The sequence below is a fragment of the Rhipicephalus microplus genome, chromosome 4 (genome assembly GCF_043290135.1).
Source record: "Rhipicephalus microplus isolate Deutch F79 chromosome 4, USDA_Rmic, whole genome shotgun sequence".
In the NCBI taxonomy this organism is placed as follows: Eukaryota; Metazoa; Arthropoda; class Arachnida; order Ixodida; family Ixodidae; genus Rhipicephalus; species Rhipicephalus microplus.
The window spans coordinates 139,900,468-139,924,025 of record NC_134703.1 but is presented as its reverse complement, the minus strand read 5'-3'; the positions used below and the strand labels follow the sequence as shown (position 1 = coordinate 139,924,025).

General features: G+C 45.1%; 1 protein-coding gene across 1 annotated transcript in view; it reads left to right on the top strand.

Annotated features, from left to right (window-relative positions):
• Positions 1–6,331: 6,331 nt before the first annotated feature.
• Positions 6,332–23,558, top strand: part of LOC119172377 (uncharacterized) — a 240,533-nt gene continuing 223,306 nt past the window's right edge. Inside the window, exon 1 of the mRNA XM_037423443.2 lies at positions 6,332–6,601. The gene's annotated coding sequence lies outside the window, so the exon portion shown is untranslated. The remainder of the gene's footprint in view (positions 6,602–23,558) is intronic.

Below are 23,558 nucleotides of genomic sequence, written 5' to 3'. Positions count from 1 at the left end.
TCCCAATGTGGGCTTTATTATTTCTCCTCGGCAATTTGCTCCTCCTCACACCCGTATCCTATCATGTTGACCTTCACATCTTTTTCCCAACTTCTTGATACAGTACACAATACAAGGCAGTGATTTTATCTGCTAGCATGGCCGGATAGCCGAGTGGTTAAAATATTCACAGTCAAATTCAAATCCCGACTCAATTCGACTGAAATCCCACCTCGTCGCGAAACTGTTTTTGTCTAAAAGTTTTCTATTTCTCTTCACTTCAATATCTCCCCCCCTCTCTCTGTACTCGTTATCTCGCCCTTCTGAGTTAGTGCATTCCACAACGGACAAATCGGTGAAGCGCGAGAGCGCGCGCCGGACGCATATGTGCAAGTACCGAACGAACTAACGAACTAGGTGAGGAGGAGGACGAAGAGACCATGCGCACACCGAGTTATTACGCAGCGCTTGCAAAGTAGCTTGACGTTCTTCATGACGATGACAGTTTATGCAAATGCGTGACGGTATAACGAAAAGCATAACATCTGAAGGAGCTTGCTCCGATGCTACGGTGTCCGTCAGGCGTCAAGAAATACCAGGTTGCTCGATTACTGTTTTTGAGCCCCCTTTAGAGCTAGGTCAAGACAACACTAGAAGAAAGAAAATGACGCACTGTATAATTGCAGCTGATTTTCACTAAAAGCAATTCATCATGCTTCTGAAGGGAATTATAGACGGACTACAGCTACCAGTATGCAACACCAAAAATTCGCATGAATTACGTGCAATACCGTCCTGTAAAGCGTGCTTTGCGTCATGCGCAAATGCTAAAGGAAGAAGCCAACAAAAGCGATGGCACAATGCAAGTATGAATGACGTCAGCCAGCTGAACATGTATGTATGTATGTATGTATGTATGTATGTATGTATGTATGTATGTATGTATGTATGTATGTATGTATGTATGTATGTATGTATGTATGTATGTATGTATGTATGTATGTATGTATGTATGTATGTATGTATGTATGTATGTATGTATGTATGTATGTATGTATGTATGTATGTATGTATGTATGTATGTATGTATGTATGTATGTATGTATGTATGTATGTATGTATGTATGTATGTATGTATGTATGTATGTATGTATGTATGTATGTATGTGCGTGCACGCCTGTGTGTGTTTGTGAGTTCTGACAAGCCACTCTATTCCAGCAGAAGTGGCATGGAAGAAAAAAGTTAGCTATTAGTCAATCAGTCAGTAACCTCACAGGGCGCTGAATTCCAGACACTGTGATCTTGTCGCCAAGTGCTAGTTCAAACAAGTAGGTGCAGACTGCACGATTAAAGTACGTGTCTATGTCTGCAGATCTTCCCGGACACCCAGGTACCATGGTTTCGAAACGTGTAACGAGGCACACATTGCGTAATTAATTGCACACTGCTACGAAGCAACGGCCAGCTGTTTCCTTTCCAAGAGGTTAAAACGAAAAGGAAGCATCAGTCTGACGTTTGCCCCAAAAAGGCAAGACCGCCGTCGTTTGTTGCTTCAGCGAGGTGGAAGCAATGCACAGTGTTTTTCGAATAACATGAGTGAAAAACGGACAAAGAAGGCAACAAAGACAAGCGCTGGCTTCTAGCTCAACACTCAAGAAAAAACGCACGTGTTTGTATGTTGGCCTACTTCATAACGGGAACGCACGCAAATCATCGCATAGCAAGCGTCGAGAATTTTAGCAAAAACTTATCGGACGTGACGAAATACATAACCAAAAGCACGAGGTAACAGCTAAAAAACAACTAAAATATGCGTAGCGTATTTTCCACTGTCGAAATATGGCAGGTCTTTCATAGTGAACGAAATCCAGGGGTCGCTGACACTGTTACCCTTTGCAATAATCGAGGCTGCAGTGGTCACTCTTGTCCGATTATTCGCGCATTTATACAGGACCACAATTTGGTCAGACACTTGAGCGCAGCCTTATGGAACACGGGGCTGAGTAAGGAAACGAGAGTTTTATTTTCTGTGCCATTAGATAGTGCTCTTGTCACCTGATGTACAGAGGTAAGCACTGTGCACGACTGTGTTGGTTGTTGGGAATCCCAGGGTGTTGTGGTAGCGTGGAGTAGCTTCGGGTTGAGGATCAAAAGAGCGCCGCTCCCCCGTCAGATCTCGACGCTGGTTCCAAGAAAACCTGGGTTCCAGGCGTGGGAACGCGGCCCGGCTACGCTTCTCAGCGACAGCATGGCGCCTACCGATGGCGGTCCTCGGGGTGCTGAGTCGTATCCCACCTCTGCCAACCAGTTGTTGGGAATCCCAGGGTGTTGTGGTAGCGTGGAGTAGCTTCGGGTTGAGGATCAAAAGAGCGCCGCTCCCCCGTCAGATCTCGACGCTGGTTCCAAGAAAACCTGGGTTCCAGGCGTGGGAACGCGGCCCGGCTACGCTTCTCAGCGACAGCATGGCGCCTACCGATGGCGGTCGTAACATGGTATAACGTAATTGTCCTTATCTTTTTAGTTGCATTTACGTGCTGCCTGCATCCTGGGACATGTTCTGGCACATCACTGTTGTAGTTAATGTGGCGCGAAAAAAAGCTGATACTCTAACGCAGGTTAAACTACTTTTAAGATGATTTGGATTACCAATTAACCAAATTTCAAATCTTGTGGCACAATGTTCACCCGGGCTGAAGCTGCCGCCAGAGTCGGAAGCGCTAGCACCCTTTTCGGTTTTAGGGGCGTAGCTCCTTATGGCGTGGCTTGTGCATCCCTCGTAGTACGTAACCACCAGTGGCACATAGCCGAAATAGCGGTCCTTACGATTTTGACCTCCAAGGTGGTTCCGGTGAAAGATTTCTTCTGTGCGTTGTTGAACAATAAAAGATAGTGCTCAATGCACATGGTAATGGCTGCTAAGGGGGAAGGAGCGACAGGAGCATTCGGCCTTTAGGTAACGCGCACGCTGCGATCCCCATTAGCAGCTATTGGCATGTACATTGAGCACGATCTGACAAGAAAGGGTTGCTACGCTATACTCGCTGGGTGTAACCTCCTTGGTTTTAGAAAGGTTTAGCGAGCGTTGGGCCGCATAGCCATGAATACAGTGAACTAGTATATACTGATATGCCCGGGGAGGGGTTGAGGCTGCCTTCACTTTGCTATAGACATCCGCGTCTGTTGCTGGCAAACGCGCAAGTGTGTCCGCTGCTTCGCAGGCAAAACCATTAGTAGCTTTTGAGGTCACGTGGCACGGTCAAACCCCATCTTCACACAAGTTCTTTCGAAATTTACAAGGAACAACGCTATGTCCTCGCTCATTTTGTAAGGCGGCAAGAGGTCCCTCATGCTCACTCGTGCGTCTGCCTGAATCTCTGCATTTTCTGTTCCCAGATCACTAGCGCCTTTTGCGTTTGCAATCTTAAGGTGAAGCTGCAAGTGCTCAAGCTCCCTTTCTTGGCTTTCCGCTTCTTCTTTGCGCCTGACGGTTTCTCTTTCAAACATAAGGCGCTCTCTCTCTGGACTTCGCTGGCCCGCTCGTCTCGAGCGCGCTCTAGGCCCTTGTGATGGAAAGGCGCGTCTGTACGCTCTCGTTGCAATGTACTTCTCTTGCAAATATGTAAATTAAACGCATCTTCTACTTGTTCGTGAGACGCGTCGCAAGTGTCGTCCTTCGCCGGATCCTGGGTGGCAGCCTCAACCCCTCCCCGGGCATATCAATACCATGAACTCGAGGTGGTTAAAGGTGGGAAGTAAACCCGAAGCGCAAGCCGTAAGAATGTGTCCATGTGCCACCTCCCGTTTAGTCCTTGAAATATCCGCTGGCTGGCGGTGCTTCTATACGGAGAATATATGATGAAAAGATGCGAGATGGTGGTACTTGGAGTGCTGAATAGATGGACGAACGGACACACAGACAGATGCATGGATGGACGCATGAACGGATGCAGGCGCGGATGCATCATGGACGAACGCAGGGACAGACGTACGAACAGACGCACGCACGGACGGGTGGATGGACGCATGGACGGTTACACAGACGTACGCAGGAAAGGACGGAAGCAAGAGCGAATAGACGGACGAATGCTTCGCCCCACTCCCCATCATTCACTCCGTGGATATGCTGCCATTTTTTTTTTAAGGGACGAAGCTCCTTACGCTTCGGGTCGTGTGTGCCATGTCATGGCAGTCGTCGAAGTAACCAGTTGCATTGCATGTCAATAAAAACGGTGTCACAGTATATCCACGGAGTGAATGAAGATGATTGGGGTGAAGCGTCCGTCAAGCCGTCCATGCTTCCGTGCGTCCTTCCGTGCACACATCCGTTCATGCGTACGTCCATGCGTCCGTCCGTACGCCTGCTTCGCCCCACTCGTCATCATTGAGCACGTGGATATGCTGTGAATTTTTGGTCACATTTTAAAACACTTATCACAAGTATCTACTCGTTTTCCGCTTTAATAATTTGTTATGACCACAGTTGGTTAGATATATCGCGACTCTATGTTTGATCTCTTTTAAATTTTGGTACATCCGTAGTCACCGCTTTTCAGTTACTGTCCGCAGCTAACAACTCTAGAAATTTGCGAACCTAAAAAAAATTCAAAACTCTGACAGAGCTAGAAGAGTAGTTCTCTCTTGTGTACTCTCATCTTTCTAAAAGCCTACAGGGGAAGGGGAGCCCTTCCACACGTAGGAGCTCGAAGCAATACGAAAAAGAAAAAGCAAACGCTATTTGTTGTGATGTTTTGCCCCAAACAAGAAACGCGCGAAAACACCAGCAGACTTTACCAATTTACGTAGACGCAAAAACACAGGCGTTTTACTCTATCCGACACTTTACTCGGGACCAAAAATATTAACTGCTAAAATCAGTAAATCTCAACCGGTACCCATGGCCACGCCACTCCCGCTCCTGTTCGCTTATCGCCCGAACAGCGTAGCTGGGACGAATCGGCGCGAAACGCGCACCGAAGCCAACTTCCGTAGGTTTGCAAGCTTCCAAAGCGACACGCACCGCTTTCTCGCCCCCAAAACTTGGCAACCGTGCTCCCTGCATCTTTGTATATTTCTGTGCGTTTCGCGAAGTAAACAAGCAGTGAGCAGACACCACGGGGTAAAAATTCAATCTATAAAATAAAGCAACGCGGAATGGCAGGAAGAAGCAAGAGGACTCAGAAAAGCAAGAGAATCCAAAAATAAAGGGAGCGGGTGAGTGCTCGGATAGGTATGGCTACATACGCACATTTGCGAAGTCGCCGCCGCGTCGGCCAACCGTTAAAGAAACGATCCAAGGGGTAGAAAAAACAAAACAAGGAAAACGGGAAAAGAGGCGCCGGTCGAAAGCTCTAGAATATAGAAAGTGAAGCCGTGGTGGAGAGTTGTCTCGTTCAAAGCAGGACGCTTGGTTTCGGCCTATAAACCGTTTATCACGGCCCTGCCTCCCGTACAGCGCCGCAGATAAGAGACATACGCACACACACACACACAATCAACGGAGAAAAAGCTCCCCCCTCCCCTTCCACGCGTCTTTCCAGACACTTGGCTCCCTTTATGATTCCTTCTCTTTTTCATAGCCCACTCTCACTTTTTTTCTCTCCAGCCCACCTGAGAGGTAAGTACTGTGCAAAGAAAAGTTGAAGTAGCTTTGGAGAAAAGAAAACAGAAGAAAAGAAGGCTGCGTTAGCGAAGCGAGTCGAAAGGAAAGGAAGCTCCAGAGGCGAGCCGATACAGGTGCGGCCACCGATCCTGACGCGCTGCGCCGTGTGCCGTCTTGTGTTCCGTGGCGTCAGGCGAACGCGCGCGAGCGCGTCTCGGAAAAAAGAGATAGGTCGAGAAGAACAGGGGTTGGTGGGAGGAGACCGGCGGAGGAGGGGAGCCAACTGCAGGCACAGCGATCACGGACCGGGGCGATTCGCGAGGCTGACACCAGGGCGGCGGTGCGGCCAGCACAGTGTCCCAAAAAGGGGAAGGAGTGGGTGAGAAGGGTGCGCGCACCGCAGAATCCGCGGACACGATCGGCAGCGCCGACTGTGGGGTGGGTGCGCTCCGGTGGGAGAGGGCGAATCCCAGAATGAAGGAGAGAGAGAGAGGAACGCGTGGTAGTAGTCGGGTCCGCTACTCGTGTACCAGCGAGTGGAAGGCGCTACACTGTCGCCGGCGCTCTTGGAGCGAGGAGAGCTCGAGCGGTCGCGCTCGTCGCCGGAAAAGCGCGCGGCGTTTTCGGTTGGCCATATCGCGGCCGGGGCTTCTCCGGCTAGTTTACTCATGTTTGCCCGTGTGCTGACGATCTGAGAGCGTGCTTCTGACAAAAGACACGCTGGAGCAATCGAGAAGACGCGCTGTCTCTCTGTCTCGCGACCATTCAAGTCGAGGACGCCAGGTGTTCCAGCTACGCCACGCAGGCTGTTCGAAGAGGAGAATCAGAGAGGCCCGATTGAGTGGTCAATTTCGTGGGGCAGAAGAAACTGCTCTGCCAGCCGACTAGTGCTGCGGTGTCGGTAAATTTTTGATCGCCATCACCGGTGAACATTGTGCCCGTACTGTTTGAACAACTCCTGGAGCCAGGAGCGGTGCGTGGTTCCTGGTCCGTGGCAGGAGACCTCTTTTCCACGTGAAGAGGTTGGTGTCAACCTGTTTCCTTGCATGCGGCTGTGGTGGGGAGTAAAACAAATTCTTTAGAAGTTAAATAAAACTGTAGGGATAGAGTCTATCCAAGACGTTGCTTCCGTAAACCTTTCATGCATCGACACGAGCCGCTTTCCAAGTTGATGGAATGTCACGGATGAGATTGCGCAGAACATTGCACTGACATTTGTAGCAGGACCGCATCTATAGGATCAACTCAGTTGCTGTAGCTTGGGGCTGCTTGTAAAATATGCAGAGTTCGTTACTCCTGCGGCAATGTTTCATATTTGCACATTTTAAAGTACTTTACCGGCACATAGTTAGAGCGACCATTTTCTCCTACTTTAATGTGCTTATAAAAAGTTTAATAATGCAGAGATACATTTAAACGTGCTTATATGTTTTAACCTAGTTGAACAACGACAACCATTCGGGAGAAAGGACGTCGGCACAGCTGTGTGCGTTGCCCCTTAAAAAAACTTACGCTTTCATTACTGATGTTGTGGTGAAAATCTAGTGCGGCAGAAAAAAAAAAGATTGGCGAGTTTTATTTGGTTGTTAACCAGAAAAAGCATGTTTTAAGCGGCTTGGTACTGTTGCAAAATGCGCGTCATCACTGCTGACGTTCAAGAAAGAGAAACTGCACATTGGGCTTCAAGGCATTCCCGATAGTCTAGCGGCGACTAGGTTCCGCAGTAATTTTTCATACACTTTTCTTCAGTCAACGTGCATGCGAGATTGTAAGTTTACCGCGGTGATGAAATTACAAGTAAGCACTAAAATATGCTCAAATAGGGTTTCTTTTTTTTTTTGCAAAAAGTACATACACTGTGAAGTTAGCGTTTCAGAACTACGTTACAGCACAATCCGACCCTACATAATTTCTTCAGCATTGAATTCAACGTTTGATAGAGTTTTCCACTAAGATTTCTGGACAGAGGTATAGCGATTCTGTAGCTCAGCCATAATAAAAATTCTGGCTAACCAGATTTTTTTTCTTTTTACTGGGCTTCTCTGAGGAGCCATATTACGACGTCCATCAGTTTTTTGGGGTGTTAAGCCGACAAAAAAGTCTGCGTCGGAAAATTTTTTGTTAATTGCGACATTAAGAACAAAAAAGTTTCTTTTAGTTTTGGCGTTTGATGTTGCGCTCAAAGCTCTGAAGACTGTCCATTAGTAGGAATAAAAGATGAAAAGATACGTGCCAATAAAACTAAAAACGAACAACATTGCCAGTATAACTTTCAGAAATATTCATTTAAAAGGCCCCAAAGATTGTTCTACGATAGCATTTCTGGGAAAACACAATTTATATATTAGTGAATGCTTTCCCTGCGACTCGGCGAACATAATTATGCCACCGCGCGGAGCTCGAAAAGATCTTGTGGCTCATTATTCCAGCTTGGAAGTCTACGCTGTAATGACAAGAGATCTTGCTGCGAACGCATTAAAGATGACCCGAAACTCCCATAACTCATAATTGCGTGTTTTATGAACAATACAGTAACGTATGCGTACGAGAGTTTATTTACTGCCACGCACAGAGCTCTTCTGCAATTAGCGACATAAAATATTATGTTTCGAATTTATATTCACCAAAAGAACTGAGCTTTCCTAATGAGCGAAATTTTGTGGTCGTTTTCACAAAAGCCCGTTTGATTTCATAAAACGGTGGTGGAGTTGCACGACGAAGGAGCAATATTTGCAGTGCACAAACACTTCACACCGGTTAATAACGCAGCTTGACTGCTATGAAGGCAAGACCTGCCACGGTGGTCTAGTGGCTAAGGTACTCGGCTGCTGACCCGCAGGTCGCGGGTTCATATCCCGGCTGCGGCGGCTGCATTTCCGATGGAGGCGGAAATGTCGAGGCCCGTGTGCTCAGATTTGGGTGCACGTTAAAGAACCCCAGGTGGTCAAAATTTCCGGAGCCCTCCACTACGGCGTCTCTCATATTCATATGGTGGTTTTGGGACGTTAAACCCTACAAATCAATCAATGCTATGAAGGCAAGACTCGTAATTTTTAGTGTAATACGCGACTATCGAACCGGCTGGAAAACTCGCATGCTACGAGGCAGCCGAAAATCAGCAGCTCCTGAAACGTGCACAATACATGCTCAGGGGCACGTTGTCTGAGAAATTACACGCACTCATATCACAGTGAAAGCTTGAAGAAATGTGGGTACGTTATAACGTAAGCACGAAGTGTAGGTTGCATATTATGAAGTGCTAGAAAACAAAATCGAGAATCAATCTTTTCTGATTGATCCTACGATGCGTCTTAAGATTAACTTTAAATGGCTGGCTTCTACTTTGCTCATAGCCTAAAGGTATATAATTCCAAGTTGCCCGCATCTCGTACGTTCTACGGACCACCCAACCTGCTGCGTGTTTACCTTGACTGTTTACTCGAATACAGTGAGCGCTGATGGATCGCTAACCACCGCCAATCACTTTTTTATGTGTAATGCCGTCCAAGCTTAGTGCTGTGATAACGCGAGGCATTACTAAATTAAAAAGTCACAGTTATTAACGAAGCGCACGAGGGGATGAGCTCAAACTGTACGCTGTATCAGGCGCAGCTACCTTCTAATTTAGCCATCTGACGACATTGATTTTAGTGGCTGCTTGCTAAAAAACAAATTGGCCCGAATGTACATGTTACACAGTAAATGTCGTCTAAAGACGATAGTATTGCGTCTGGAGAGAGTGGAAAAAACGTTTATTTAATGTTCTGCGCGAGAAAATCAGTGAATAGTATTCTGGAGGCGCCACGTTAGAGTGCCTCAAGCGTGTGGCGGAGGCGAACGAGCGCACGTTAGACACAATTTTCATCTGGCAGTTATCTTCGAAAACGAAGGCGTGCAGCCCGCGGAGAAAGGTGCGTGCCAGTCTCCTAGGTGATAAGGTGTAGAACGCGAAGCGACGGGCAGGTGCCACCACCGGGACGTCATAGCAAAGCGTTGGAAACACCTTTTTGAGCATCCCGTTGCACTGTCAGCGCAGCGCGATTAAACGCTACATTCATTAGAGTTACTTGTGTGTGCCTCTTCTAGTGTGAAGGCAGACATAGAAAACATCGAAGCGTTGTTGTGGTGCCTCAGATATGCGCAATAATTGCTTTTTAATTGACAATCGCACAACTACGAGCGCGTAAACTTTGAACAATACTGGTGGACGCTGCGGATGGCGTTGGCCGTTTGGCGCCGTTTGAAGTATCGTTGGGGCGGACAAACAGACAAATGTACAGACAGACAGACCGACCAAAGCTTTTACGTCGAAGGTCCCTAAGAAGAGCTATCGTCTTTAAAAAAAGTGTATTTCAAGGGTTATAGCGCAGAATTCCTTTAGAACCTATTGGGCAGCGCAAAACTTTACAACTCTGCAACGACATTCGTTGTTGCTAATTTCGATCATAAGATATAGTAATATTATCGGGGGTTTAAAAACCCAATATCACGATATGATTTTGAGAGACGCCGTAGTGGAGGGCACCAGGAATTCCGGGTGTTCTCTAACGTGCGCTGACATGGCATGGTACATGGGCCTCTTCCATTTCGCCCCTGTCGACATGCGACCATCGCGGCTGAGATAGAACCGATGACATTCGAATTAGATGACATTCGAACACCTGGGTGGGCCCGTCATAAGATATCGTAGAAATGTTTTCTTGCCTTTAACAAAATCTTTTATGTAGCTGATTACGTAATGACGGAATACAATATACGCTGCAGTCATGAGCCTGTAAACGGGAAGTTCGCCTTACGCAATGGGTCCACCGGAAGCTAAGAAATCGAAGATGAGTGTCACAAGTTTCGCATTGTGTACAAACACGTAAATTTGAGTCGACGTTTACAAGCTGGCGACGGCTGTGCCACTGTACTGCATGCAGGCATTTTTCCCCCATTTGAGGAAAATTTCAAGCACGTGCATAATAGACAAATGCTAGAGCAAAGAAAACGAAAAAATCTCAAACTCACAACTCAGTTTCTCGGTGAAAAGGAAGCGCTCATAAATATCAACATAGGCTAGCTCAAGAGTGCATGCCCGAAGTATTACGAAATTTATATACATCATGCTAACGGAAAATTATCTTTGCGTAGAAAAGATATCTATGTCATGAAGCAATAAATAAATAAAAAGTGAAGTGAAGTGAACTTTATTGCTACATAGATTCAAAACAAGCCTAAACAGCAAGGATGGTGGCATAAAAGTTGCATATAGCCGCTTGACTGGTCCCACCTCCCCGAAGAATAAGACAGCAGCATCATTAAAGAGGATTCTCACTTATCACAATAATAAAATAGGTGTACAGAAGGCAAAGCGGTGAAAGAAGCTCACAACTTAGTTTCTTTCGTAAGCAGTAGCACATAAAAGCGAAATCACTTGTCTATATTGGTAGAATCGATGGATGGCTTACGCAATCATCTGCACATCTTTTCATGAGCAAGGTTTCAGTAATTTCAAGCGTTGGTTAATTTTTGTCATTGAAGACAATATCACCTTTCCCACTCACTTGTCTGCACTCTTGCATTAGATTTCGTTTTCAAAGTATTCTCCCTTTTCAATCTCAGAGTGAACTGAGGTGTAGATAATTTACAGGGTGGTAGAAAGGGAGGAAAGAGGATAAGCGATAAATGATCGTTCAACAATGTTTGAACATCAAACGGAAACGTACTCCATCGCACATACACATAGTTGTTGGACTCAGAAATGTCCGCACAATGATATATGGACAGCTTGGGGGGGGGGGGGAGGAGCAGACTGGCGACCGTTACTGAGAGAGTCACGACTCTTGCCGGCTTTTTCAGAGGGGAAGAAACAGATTAAACATAGATAAGAAGAATGATAAAGGAAAGAAAGAGGTAGTAAACATATATATGTACTTGTAAGCACAAAAATGTAGAGCAGGGGTATGGTAGAATATTTATAAGCGGTGGCCGAATCACTTTTTGGCATGAAAGTTGGTAAAGCATCATGCACCTACATTGAGCCAAAGTGTAATCGCTGTGTGCATAACTTTACATCAAGTGGAGACCCCAACGTTGTTCGTAGTCTCCTCGGTTAAGAGGAAACGATAAAGCAATGTTGCGTATGTATAAAAGGAAGCCTTGTACAGCCAGACAGCATGCTGATTGCACGCAAAAAAAAAGAGTGTCGACCGCTAATATGACTAACAAGAACTATTCGGCGGTTTATTATCCCACATTCTTAGCAAAGTGATGAATAAGAGAAGTTTGAAGCTTCAGACATAGTATCAATTAACATGCGAAGCAAGCAAACGATTATGGTTAGCTGAGTGCACTAATCATTCCAGTTATGTCTTACCTCCTATTCCTTTCGTAATATGAACATTCATAGTGATTCAAAGAAAAATTTATTTTTGTTCGGAAGAATGAAGACGTTGTACGCTTACACGCCTCTGAGAAGTTAAATGTGAGAGTCTTATAAGTTCTGTAGTGTCCTTCGTGGTGAATAGATGGAGTATGTGTGTGTGTGACCTGACAAAAAAAATACCTACAGCAAGAGGCAAGAGTACTATAAAAACAAAAGCATGATATATATATATATATATATATATATATATATATATATATATATATATATATAGTTTGACATCACGTAAAAGTAACATTCTCGTTTAGTTGACGTCTTCGCGTATATATATCGCGTGGAAGATAGGCTAAGATGACGTTGCAAAAAAAGTTGACTGATGAATTAAGTGGAAAAAAACTGGTTGGAACAAATGAGCTGTACACCGAGCCTTCTCGCGTTCAAACCTTGCGAATGAGACCGCTGTTGGACAAGCAGACTACGTGATAGAAAATGTCACGGGTTTCACCCATCGCTCGCGTCTGCGGTTACCTGAATGAAGTCACAGCGAAATATCTCTGGTTAAATTTGTATACAAACAAAAAGTCAGACCAAAAGGAAGATTGCCATACTGTTCCGTGTAGAACAACAGGCACCCACATGAACAACTGCAGTTTGCAGGATTGAAATCGCCGGGAAACAGCGGACCTTCTACGGTGGATGTAAGTTATATACGCGTAATGTTGCATATTATACATGTACGCTTCACATAGCTGGTATACTGTACAATGTATCAGTAGGAAATGTTCCTTGAATAAGCTTTTCTCACGGGACGGTTTTATGCTCACCCATAGTAGAGTACCAAGTACTGAAAATTGATGAACAGTTTTTTTTTCTAAACACAGGAAATGAACGTTTCAGGTAATTTCCTTTACGGGACGGCTTTACGCTTTCCCATAGTAAAGTACCAAGTACTCTAAATCGTTCACCACTCTTTTTAAACACAAATGTTCAGTAAAGCTCACATAGACCCGCTCTGTTCCTGCTTTTCTTTCTTAGTCGAGGATTTACGCTTCAGAAAAGTCTGGCTATTTATCGTAAAAGAAAGAGGTTCTGCAGAAGTATATATCCATGTTCGCATACAGTGGTACGTGCCGTCCACATACTGAGGTGCTTGTAGCGACGTCGCGGTGCGCATGCTCCGCCGAGTCCGAAGCTCGCCACCGCCATAAAATTCCGTATAAGTACACCAGAGGTAACTCTGACACTAGCGTCTATGGTAGCTACAGTGCATGGTGCTTCAGTCAGTGAGAGAATGATTGGTAGTACACGACTTTGTCTAAACTTTGTTCTTTGGGCTTTGTTTGGCTTTGCGTGGTTCTGAGCTTTGTCGCAAGTTGGAAATCAGCGAATTTTCAGCAGTTCCAGTTCACCAATAATATCGGCTCATGAGGTTCGCAATGATTCGTTTTTTTTTTATTTGAAAGAAACGCAAGAACACAAGAATAGACGACTCCACAAGTGCAGTTCGAGGCCCATAAGCACGAAGACTAGGTAAATCCATGTACTACCCAGCATGCTCATCGTCGTTGAACGATCTCAGCGCCCGAGTTTCCTCCAGTTAATTTTGTGAAGCTCTATTGCCCCCGCCTTCTGTGATCGCGTGATCATACAGGGCAGCGTGGAACTTTGGGTTGGATGGAGTCTACGCACCGCGACGTCAGTATACAAGCACGTAAATATATCGACGGCGCCTACCGCTATTTACAAATATAGAAGAGGCCTATATGAAATGATACACTTGCCTTTAACTAGAGAATGGGAAAATTTTTAGGCCATTATTTTGAAGGCGCTAATTCAAGAGTAAGAAAAATAAACACCGCATATATTTGTTACACACGTGCGAGGTAACGCAAACAGATTACGAGATTTTGACTACTAGTTTCAATATTCTTTTATCGCCATGACACCGTTGAAGTTTCTCTATATTTAATGTTGCAAATATATTTTTGAGCCTTATTATCGCTACCAACTCAATACGTCGTGTAAACTTGCTGAAACTACCAGCAAGCTGAGTTAACTAAGTGCTCCTTTTAAAGAGCGCAATTTGAAAGGTTTTCATGCTGGCGTGCACCAAAGAAGATTTACGAGATAATACAAAAGTTACTCCAGGCCTAAGAAATGTCTTGATTTACGAAATCGTTTTGATGATCTCGTCGTCATGAGGCTGTCTATTCAATCGCTTACGCTTTAATTCATAGAATTGATGAAATGTTTCAAGGATACAACTGCCCTTAGCTTTCTGCTTAAACTAATGGCTCCGCTTTTTTTATCGTAGTTGGGAAACGGATTTAACAATTGTATGAGACGCAAACGACTCATGACATGAAGTGACAGTTATTTATGTTGCAAGCAAAACTATCGCAAATCAATACGAAATTAAGGTCCAAAATAATGGTACAGACTTAGTGAGCAGGTTTACAAAAAGTCTGAATTAACGGAAATTCGAGCCACCTCAACAATATTTTGAAGAGCGATAAACACACACGTTACATAAAGAGAACCATTTCCATCTAGTTCTGCCTTTCTTAACATGATTGCGTTAGAGAGCTCATTTCGCAGAAATTTTGGCATCGGTGTCGGCGTCGTTGACTGTGAGTGAAAAATCGTCATCGTGTACGTGAACGAAAGATAGAGAACTATGTTATTACAATGCATGATAAAAAATCCCAGCATAACCACAGAGTGAGTTATTATGGGTGAGGCGAAGCGGCCTTTCGTCCGTCCATCTGTCTGTCTGTCTGTGCCAACAACAACTGCTACTACTACTACTACTACTACTACTACTACTACTACTACTACTACTACTTCTACTACTACTACTACTACTACTACTACTACTACTACTGCTACTACCACTACTACTACCACTACTACTGCTACTACCACTACTACTACCACTACTACTATCACTACTACTACCACTACTACTAGTTCTACTACTAGAGAAGAGGGAATCCACACCCTTAGGAGCTTCACCCCTAAAATTTCTGGGTCCGAGAGGAAATTGAACCTGGGCCGTCGGCTTGCAAACAGGTGTTGGACCACAGAGCCAAGTGTTTTTTTTTGTTTCTAATACATGGAACCATCATCTGCAATCGTTTCGACCCACGCGCAACCTAATTTATCACAGTGAATTTTCTTTAGCATACATAGCACGCTCATTTTCTCAAACAGTGCGAGGTGCATCAAGTCAGGCAAACACACATAAACATCCACAATTAAGAACCACTCCAAAGTGCTGTCAAACACTACAACGAAACTGTGCACTTGAACAGCTTCTTCTCAAAAAAACAGACCCCGTCGATCGTGGTTACTTGGCGTGTCTGTCAATCATGCGACTTTTCCTCAGTGAATAAAGTTATAATAACATAGAGAGATCATACAGCGTAGTACTGGTGGGGCTCTTTCTGAAAGGGAGGAACCTAATGTCATGATGGCGATAGGGGGGTTATATCGAATTATTGTCTTTTCAATATCCCATAAATAAGATGTGTGATGAAAATTAAATAAGTAATAATTTACCGTCTAAGGTTGGTTGCGGTTTACAGTCCCAGGCACATATGCATACCAATTTTTAATTGAGCCACGTGTTCACTAGTAGAGTGGAGGTGTGTACCTTTAAGAAGAACGTTTAAGCTGCTTGCAATATAAGCATTCGACCTGCATGAAATAACGCAAGATGTAACATACCAAACTTTTTCTTGGCTTTCTTCGTATATGCACATTGAAATACAAAACCATGTGTACCATCAAAGAATAAAAAATTAAGGACAGAATTGACGCCTTTTCTGTTCTGGCCTTTATTCTTCTTCCTTGATGGCACATGTCCTTTTGTATTTCTGTAGTACATCATGACCACACAAAAAAGAGAGCATGTCAGTAGGTAAACAGATTCAGGGAATATAGAAATGGCGAGATACGTAGAAACTGCTATATATATTAAAAAAGACTTTGTGAACGTACTGTATTGAAACCTTAACGCATCACGAATTTCGTGGCAAAACTACGAAATCTTGCCTGGCACCATAAATGTGAATCGGGCGACGAATTAGTGTTTAATGACCCACCTAGTGCTCAGACATATTTAGGTATAATCAGCATCAGAACCATCAAGAAAAGAACAGCTGCGCAGGTTCATGTATCACCCTACCTACGTGTAGTTCTTCGATGATTCGCAAAATGAAATATTATGGTGCAGTGGCCACTATAAAACTGCTCTTGCAATAGGCATAAATAATACTTCAAAACGACCACTGTTACACGCACAGCCATTCGTTTCCTGGCGGCTCTGCTGAGGCATGCACCCAGCGCCAAAGCAGGTTAGCAGTTTAGAAGACGATGCGCATGAGGCCCGATTACGATGTCGTGACCTGCTCTTAAAGGCGACGCTTAAGAGCAGCTCACGATTCTTTAATCCAGGTTTGAGCACTGCCAGCCTCGTTGTGACATGTGTGGAGCGCTTTACTGTTAGCGTGATCACGCCGCATGAGATGAATATACGACAAGCCGCGCACCTAACGTGCTCCCCACTTAAACACAAGACAAAGATGACATTCGCTTTCAAGTCATCTTAGAGAAGTACACAAAGAACCACGTGACAATTCGCAATGAGTGTGTTTAAACGAACTAGTGCATGTGACGTATACATGCGTCATATGGTACTGTGAATGTGCGTGTTATGGAAGTCATGGGATTACGAATACTTTACGACGTCATTGCGTGGTTGAGCCGCGCTCTTTCGTAACACTTCTGGCATGGGATACTATTCCGCAACAAATGTTAGCACCATTCACTTTCGGTTCCACGTTGCGATTACGAAACGCCATTTTCTAACAAAATTTCCACGCTAACGCGACCATGACATTAGTTTATACCCGATGAAGTTCCTGAATTGAGACAATGGATCTTTTTAAAGGAATCCTGAAATATTCTAGGAGTTTTAACGTTTGTCAGCGTTTGAGCTAGAGCATCATCAAACATTTCGCGACACAAATTTAATGGCACGCCACGTACCAAGGCCACTACGAACAATTAAATAATACCTTGCTTCTCCTCTCTGTCTGGTTTACTCAACTCATGAGGCACGCTGGCGGTCGCAGAGCTCTGACGGGTGCGTTCGACAATTTGAGATTTAACCAGTCGAGACTGCGAAGATGGCACTCCGACAGGTTGTGCGCAGTCTCGAAGGTGATCACATTGTGCGCCCGGAATATCGCAACGATCTGCACCGATCTGCAGTAATTCGCAGCTTTAAAGCGTCGTAATAAATTTCGAAGTTTACGCAGAAAGCTCAGATAACATAGTCTTTAAATAACCCTTAGGACTTTGTCTACCAGCAAAATGTGTTTCGTCAAAATCGCTAAAACTGTATCAGGGTCACTTTAGTGAGCGTGGACGATGAATAGCCATATTTAGAAAACGCGATAATGCCAAACAGACACATGGAGCGAAAGCCACAAATCATTTTCGCTGACGCGCATTTTTCTTTGTTACTTCTTGCTAAAGCTGATTTAACCATTTAGGTTCACCCGTTAGGGCCATGGAGTGACTTTCGTTATGCCTGTTTTTGTTTTCAACGTTGCGGCTTGACAAATACTGAATAGTATTCGAGTTAAACATATTAAACCCAAAATATGATTATGAAGGATGCTGTAGTGGAAGGCTCCTCAAACTTCGTACAGCTAGGGTCCTTTAACGCTCACCTAAGTATAACTGCACGGGTGTGAATAGAGATGAAATCATAGAGAAACAATAGTAGCGAGGATAACTGTTCCAGGATAAATAACCGCTTTGCGTCCAAACACGTGGGAGTGAGTGGTGGTATGTGACTCACTGTGATGGAGGCATTCACTTGCAACGAAAGTGCAGCCGCGGCTACCGGGAATCACTCCCGCAACCTTTGGGTCAGCAGTTGATCACTATAGCCATTAGCAGCCCGGGGAGGGGTGAAAAAACGTGGCTTATTCCTCTATATATAAATAGGTATAACGCGATAGTGGAACGAGTCTTTACGGAGGCAAATGAGTGTTTATTGTGCATTGTTTCAGCAACAGCAACAAATTGCAAAATCACGTTGAAAACGGCAAGCAGCTCAAAACTTCCAGCGCACACCTCTATTAGGAAGCACGCATGAAATTAGCGCACACAAAACGAGAGCGGACAAACAACTGTCACAGCTCGACACTTAAGCGCGCTGTTCAAACAGAAAGACACCCGAAATGAGTGAACAAGTATATACATGTATACACGGCACAAGCGCGAACAACTGTCACAATTCTTCCTGCGTCGTTTGTCAGCAGCGTACTCCTTTCGCAAACGCGGCCGCGGCAACGTTCGATGTGACCTTCGTCCTCTCCTCAATTACGTATTTGATACGCGCACGCACATGAGAGGCCATGCTCTGTGGAGGCGGCGCTTCTTGGAGGCGATGACCTTTAGAGCACTCCCGATACTAGGCAGCTTTCATGTGCGTGCATCTCTGTTTATTAGGGTGGTGACAAGTTTGATCATGGTTGCTCACAACAGGCTAAGAAAACCGCCATATTTGACAGGACACCATGCTGATTCTCAGCAATCGCTCATCTACATTGAAGGTAGCGTGGGTTTTAACGAGAAAGGGGTGGGTTTTTTATAAAGCAAGTTTTGAAAGCCGGAGGGTTGTTTGCTACAGTAAGCCGTCATTTTGTAGAACAGGAAATAAATCAAATCATATCCACGGAGAAAATGAAGAGTGGAGCGAAGCTTCCTTCAGTCCGTTCAGGCGTCCATCCGTCCGTTCAGGCGTCCATCCGTTCGTCCGCGCGTATGTCCGTCCGTCCGTCCGTCCGTCTGTCTGTCTGTCTGTCTGTCTGTCTGTCTGTCTGTCTGTACGTACGTACGTACGTACGTACGGACAGCGTTTTTGTCGGCCGGAGCAAGTCGGGAAGCAGAACAGTCTTCATACGGTTTGGCAATGCGGCATGCAGCACCCTGGCATTTACACTCCAAAGTTCTTGTAGGTGAGCTTAGCGCGAGGATGGTGTCGTAGCGGAAGCTAGGTTTACGGAGTAGTCAAACGCAGCTGATCACAGCTTCTACACCCGCGCCAACATGCAGCTGGTGCAGTGCGGCGGAGCAAGAACGCTTGTTGCCATGGAAACGGGGACTGGCAAAATTGCGTTTAGCGGGCGGTGGCAAAGGGTGAATCAAAGACTGACACCACCCTAAAGAACGGAAATGCGTGCGCATGAGGGCTCCCTAGCCCTAGGCGAGCCCATCGCGCCATCTCGTCACTGATTACAAAAAAAAAATGTGCTAAAGTTTCGAAGCTCTCAGGACTGCCACCAGTGTATGGTGTATATGAATGGCTAGCCGTTAGCACTCCAGACAATGTACGGTATTTACTGCAGGTCAAGGCATATTACCTTATGACATGTTTTATCTGCTAGGCCTTCATAGCATTTAGAGAAACCGTATGTCTGTATCAAACTGTGATGTAAATATTAAATCAGTGAATTCATAATTTACGGAGTCTCGAAGTAAACTACAGGAAGTATTTCGGAAATTGGTATAAGGAAGAGTGTTAGCATTGATGGATTCTCTTGTGAAAATGAAAGTTTGTTATCATGAGCCGCATGCCGGAGTTGCTGTCGTGGGAAGGTGTGTGAATGTGTGCCAATTAAGACAAAGAAAACACTCCGTGGCGTGGTTAGCGCCACGCGCTCAGAACTGAGAAGTGGTTGGTTCAATTCCATGCGACAAATGCTTGCTACCTGTTTATTTTTTAAATCTCTTAGTATATATCTTTCAACGTCACTTACGTGATGAAAGTACGTCAGCGTAGGCGCAGTGGACACCGGCACCGTGTTAAAAAATAAAACAGAGTCCAGTGAAGTTGTAGACAATGTATAGGCGAAAACATCATTAAATTTAGGCTAAATGACATCGTTGTCTCGTTATGATGACACGTAGCCAATGTTAAGCGACATCAGCCACCACGTACGCCTACTACCGTTTATGTCAAAACACGTGCCCACCGAAATTTCACAAATACCCTGCGGGTTCACGAGAAAGAATTTCTGGGGGACTTTCCCTAATGGCACTTGAATTCTTAATTCCCTCATTATGTATAATACCTCTTTCTTTATTGGAGCCACAGAAACGAGACTGGTCTCAATGTTTCAATTTTTATTGAGACACCTCTTGCAGCCATCATGTGTGTAAACGCAACAGCGGAACCGCTGAATACAGTGTGGATATTTAAAAATTAGAGCACAGATTTGAGTTTTTGAGGTTGTCACTATATATGAATGTGTTTGAATCCTGATACAAAATCCTCTACAAAGGTGATCTATATATGAGATACGGAAAATTCCTTCTTTGAATGGAACCCTTATGTGATAATTCTTTCACGCTACTGTCACCCCTTCCAACTCCGATTTAACCTGTTGCACTGTTCATGCCCTAGCGAGACCGAATTTCGTGACCGAGGCCCGCTAGCTAGAATGAATTTACGAAACCTTATTTTTGCTATAACTACCACTGCATTGACATTTGCCAGTGAGTTAGCTGACACTAATTTGAGTGTGAATTTCGAGGGACCACTGAAGCGCGTGAAAAACAGCAACGCTGCGCCTTTGGAATAGTTTCACGCGTTATATTGAGAGTGCATATAACGCACGTCCTTTTTTATACCTCTGAGTATCCTCCTCCGCTCGCTTCAAGCGCGACCGCCACTGTGCTCTAATGCTGACATGATGGTTAATGCGGGATCTAATACATGCCGTGGCGCCCGCATTTTTGATGGAGGCAAAGATGCCTGTAGCGTGTGTGCTTAGATTTAGGAGCACGTTAAAGAACTCCATTTCCGCAGCTTCCAACTACGGCGTTCCTAATAATCATATCGTGGTTTTGGAATGTTAAGTCCCGTAAGTTGTAATACATATTAGGAATACTACTAAGTGCTTTAATCGCACGCTTGTCTGAACGAGCTAAAGAGTGCAATGTGCCGATGGCACAGTCGTCGTGAATTGTGATGATTCGCGGAGTTTTTTCGCTCAAGGCCCATAAGTGGCTGAAGAGCGCCATGTCATATACGTGGTGTGGGCAATGACCAGTGTTTGCGATGTTTGTGAAAGCACCGAGTGATGATACGACGGAAAGAGAACTTGATGTGTATAGAAACGAAATGTTGTCATCGCGATGTCATCCCTCGGACGCTTCTACAGTGGATGTACAATATACTTGTTGGTGTTTAATGTCCCGAACCTACTAAATGATTATCATATACAAATGCGGCACAGTGGCTGGTTCCAGAAATTTTGACTATTTCGAATTTTCTGCGCGCTTCTGAAATGTAAGTGCACGAGACTTATTGAAGCTTGAAGTAACAGCTTGCACGTCGTCCTTGAAGCGAGCGAACGAGCAGACTGGGCTGTGGGGAAGGACACTCACGCGTGGCACGTTGTCTGGAGGTTAGCCTTTAAACAGACAGAAGACGCAGCGGTGCAGTTTCACCAACGCTCCCACGGTCTCTTGGGAATTTCGTGCTTGACACTAATGGCGCGTTCATACTTGAGAGCTGAAGAAAAACGAAAAAGCCAGAGTGACCGGAAAACCCCGACCACGCGCGTCGAAGATGTTCACAATAGTTCAGCCCCATCATACCACCACTGCCGGCGATACCTTGACATTTAATTCGATTTCGCCTGCTTTCTGATAACTAAAGTTCCTACCGAATTCTAGTTATTCACACAATGTAGTGAAAAGAAACAGCTCGCACCTTTTCAAACGTTGTTTTGGGAGATAAGCCAGCATAAACGACACGAGCGAACGCTCCGGCAGCGACGGTGGCACATTCAGCTGGCTGTACACAAATGCGAGACACGTTGGGGCATGCGGACTCGCTGCTGCTGCACCATCTACTTCCAGAGTTCTCGGCGATTATAATGCAAGTCAGGCTCTCGATAAGCGCGTCCTTATTGAGGTCATCAGGCTTCGTCATGCTGCACGGGTAGTTTTCGATTTGAGCCGATGTGAGCCACCGCCGACACCTGTGCCGCCATGTTGATTCTGCGGCTGGCTGGTTAGGTCACGTGGTTTGATCTAGCATAGCCAAGGCTTTCTGATTCTCGCGTGCCGTCCACTGGGGAGGCGAAACGAGCCAGTTTCCGGAAAGTTTCGTCGGTTTCGCTCTCTTCGAGGCGAAGTGTGAACGCGCCTCAAACCTCTTCTCATTTAAGTATATAGCGGTGCCTTTTCTGTTCCTAAAAGAGAAAGAGAAAGACAGAGAGAGAAAGGACATTCAGTTATTTCTTAGCGAAAAGTATAAGGTACTTATACACTACTTTAACTCCCGGCTAGAACCCTGCAGGGACACATGTTCCTCCATTCCACGGACCTTCCGAAAAGCCATGAGGTGCACGTCGTACCTAGCGTCGTCCTTAGCGATTGTCAACCAGGCTTCTTGACTGCTGTCCTTGAACGTAGGGCATCGTCAGAACATGTGTAGTGATAGCATCTTACATTACCCGACGCAAGCTAAGTGTGGAGTTCAATTCAGTGCAACATGCGTATAAAACTCGCTGTGGCAAGAAGCAAGGCGCTAGCAAATGACTCACTTCACTGGGTGTGTAGCCCTTTGAGAAGGTGAATGGGCATGTACACGTGAATGTAGTGGTGTAAAAACCAACATGACCCACGAGACCAATGACATCAATTTGTTACGTTACCATGTGACGTCACATTGCTGACACAAATCTCGGAAGTTTTCGATGTCATTATGACTTCATTGAGAAGACAAGTCAAGTCAATTTTATTTCCAACAACGTAAAATCGGAGGTTCTAAGGTGAAAAGACGTCTTGCGAGAGCCTGAAGACCTGTTCAAACGAGCAGGCTTGATTTCACAAAAAAAAAAATTACGTAAGTGGAAGTAGACACAATATATACATGTGTAACACATATCTTGTACGCACTTGCTTAAAGGTAAAGGTATGTAGTGGTGTTTGAGTAGTTGCTATATGAGAAGTGGTCGTGTGAAATGACACGACTGCTACATCAGATGAATTCGTGTCATAAGGTCATCGCATGGCATCCTCGCTTGTTCAAAGAGGGGCCAGTGTCGAAAGTAGTGGCAACAAGGCGTGAGGTACAGAAAGCTTCAGGAAAAAAAAGCGAATCGTGTGAACACTTCAATCGACTGTGAACGTAACTGGCCCAATCCCCAACTGGCACAATCGTCCACATTGAGTAACTTCACATTTGTCTCCCGTGTTGTGGCCCCTTACGTGGTCCAAGAAGTCTGACCACTGGTCGCATAACTTAATGCAGTGTTTAGTGCACTGCAGGCCTTCACCTTTTAGTGTCACAAAATGTAACGTGCTTGCGAACTTGCCTTTGAGGCGAAGAAAGCACCTACACTTTCCCGAACGACCACCTGAATTTGTCGGTTTTTGTATCACTAGAACTCGCTCCTGAAATGTATATGTAAATCTTTCCCCGAAGCAAGACACAGGGCTCCGGGATTTCGGCGCTTGCTCACGAAGCCCTCTTCCCGTTTCCCCATCTTGGCCTCCATTGCTCGTATCATGACAGC